Source organism: Aplysia californica, unplaced genomic scaffold, assembly GCF_000002075.1.
Source record: "Aplysia californica isolate F4 #8 unplaced genomic scaffold, AplCal3.0 scaffold00293, whole genome shotgun sequence".
NCBI classification, from domain to species: Eukaryota; Metazoa; Mollusca; class Gastropoda; order Aplysiida; family Aplysiidae; genus Aplysia; species Aplysia californica.
In genome coordinates this window covers 783,086-786,061 of record NW_004797563.1, presented here as the reverse complement: position 1 = coordinate 786,061, position 2,976 = coordinate 783,086, and positions in this window count along the sequence as shown.

The following is a 2,976-nucleotide window of genomic DNA, read 5'->3' as shown; positions in this document are numbered from 1 at the left end:
TATATATGATTATGTATATGTGTTAAAATTTCTATGAGAAAAACAATCTCGCAGTGAGGTTGGAAATGCGTTCACTAAAATACAATGCAATACAAATTCACGAACAGTTAAAATAAAATTGAAACGTGAATAACTAGGAACATTCATTAAAACTTTCGTTCTCTGCAGTTAGAAAAATATGTCCGTTCTCCCCCCCCCCCCCTCTCTCTCTCTCTCTCTCTCTCTCTCTCTCTCTCTCTCTCTCTCTCTCTCTCTCTCTCTCTCTCTCTCTCTCTCTCTCTCTTTTCCTTCTCTCTCTCTCTTTTTTTTCTCTCTTTCTCTCATTCTCACACGCTATTTCTTCAGTCTCACAGTGCGCCACACACAAGCATAATATATATATGTATATATATATATATATATATATATATATATATATATATATATATATATATATATATATATATATATATATGTATATATATATATTATATAACAGTTCATCATCATGACAGGTATGCATTTGTGAGTAAAAATGCTTCAGCTGTTGGTTGTTGTTGTTGTTGTTGTTTTTTTGGGGGGGATGTAAATTGTTGGGGCAGATCTTATTTTATATCTTATATTATGGGAGTTCGTTCCATACCTAGGGACCAAAGAACAAAAAGGAACGCTCACCGTATACATTGTATTTTGTAATTTTTGTTTTGGATTCTTTTAAAGAATTAGATTATCAGAGGCTGATAAGGGATCTAGGTGGATGATATAACTCCAAGAATGTTTTAAGATAAAAAGTGTAGTATCATTTATGCTTTTAAAAAAGAAAACGGCACTTTTGTAGTTTATCCTTTCTTTATTGGCAGCCAGTGCAGCTCTTTCAGAATTAGTGTTACATGCGCTGATTTCTTCTGTTTCATTATCAATTTTGCTGTTTGATTTTGGAGTACTCGTGACTTTGATAGTTTTTCGGCCGTCAAACCGGACAAAATAGCATTACAGTAATCTAATGTTGATAAAAATCAGTGGTGTTACTAGTGTCTAGGCTGCTGCTTTAGTTAAATAATTTCTACCACTCCAATTTTCTTAAGTTGAAAGTAAATACTTTTGGTGAGCTGGCTAATTTGGGAGGACATAGACATATCATAATAATATTAAAAATAATGATAATAACAATAATAATAACATAACAACTATAATAATAACAATAATAATTGCAATAGTTTTATTACTATCATTAAATTAATATCATCATTTTTTATCATTATTATTATTATTATTATTATTATTATTATTATTATCATTATAGTTTTTTCAGTTCAAATATCATCATCATCATCATTGCCTTTCTCACCCTGCACCAGGGTATAGGCCACGGACAAACACCCCCCACTTTTCTCTATCCTGGGCTAGCCTCTTGATGTTATTCCATGTCTTCCCACTTTTCTGTACATCGATTTCTGTGATTCTTCTCCAAGTTCCACGAGGTCTTCCCCTTGATCTCTTGCCCAGTGGGTTCCAATCCAAAACTTTCTTTGTTATGCAGCTGCCTGACTTCCTGAGAGTATGTCCAATCCATCGCCACCGCCTTCTTCCTACCTCATCTCTGACTGGGATCTGTCTTGTTTTCCTTAACACTTCCACATTGGTGACCCTGTCTGTCCATCTGACCCTCAGTAACTTTCTTAGACACCTGTTCAAGAAAACCTGGATCCTCTTTATACAAGTCTGCAATGAGTTCCATGTCTCACATTATTACTATAATAAATAATAAAACATATTTTTTAAAATATTGTATGTTAGGCCATCATTCATTTTAAAAAATTATTTATTTTAATATTAGGCCTGCACTCATACACTTTTACAATGTATTTTATTTCTTTAATTAATTAATTTATTTATTTATTTATTTATTTATCTATTTATTTATTTATAAATCCATTCATTCATTCATTTACATATCCATTATCTATTAAATAGTTTATTTGTTTGTTAGTTTATTCAGAGTCGGGGGGGGGGGGGGGGTATGTTTTGTTTGCTTGTTCGGTAAGTTTAAGCTGTATTTCTCCGTGTTTTTTTAATCCAAGAACTGAGTTTTAATTATTCCCCGACAAAGAAACAGCTTTCTTCATAACTATACTATATCTATAGAAATACACATCTACAGAGGCACAAATGCTGCACCTCTAACTCGGATTCTTATCCTTCTGATCATTCTGTCTGTTTGTCTGTTCCTCTCTAATAGGTCTCACTCAGTCATGGGAAACATAAATTTATGAGTGTTGTTACTTGTTACTTTTTACGTTTGTTTATAGAAGAGGTGGTGCTACAGTCTATATTAAGAACGGTGCCTCCATCAAATATTTCCTATTTTTGAGAATAAGTCCTGGTAAGGGATTTCCCAATCTAAAAATAACAGTTCGTGCCAGCAAAAATTCTTTGCCAGTAGAATCTACCAAAGATTCTCAGTACTGCTGTTCTGCTCTGGTGCACAACAGAGTTGAGGTGGGCAACGGCAAGGTGGTCATACAATTTGATCGTCTTTATGAAATATATGTTTGAAATTTCAAGGCGACATGTTGCATCTTTTCTGTTTTTCCGTGTAGATAATAATGATATGTACATTCGTATTTTATTCTGTACATGTACACTGTTGCTGTATCTTCAATGTTGAATGAACCGAAGACGGCAAGGGCTAGGCCTATAATCCTAAACTACATGTATGTCTATAGTATTGGTTACTCTCAAAGTTAGTCTATATTTTATAGTTTTATAGGCCATCTTGTGGTCGTCTCCTCTACAACTACAATCTAATAATCTCAATATTGCCAATACTCAGTTTTAATGGGAGCAGATTCAGACTCGCAGACTTATTATTAAGGCCTTAACTAATTCACATTAGCCACGGTACCGCTACCATTATAATGATGATCTGTCCTCTTTCACAGGTAAACAATACCTGGGAGTTTAGGTCTTCTGAAAACGAGGGCACCAACAACCCCC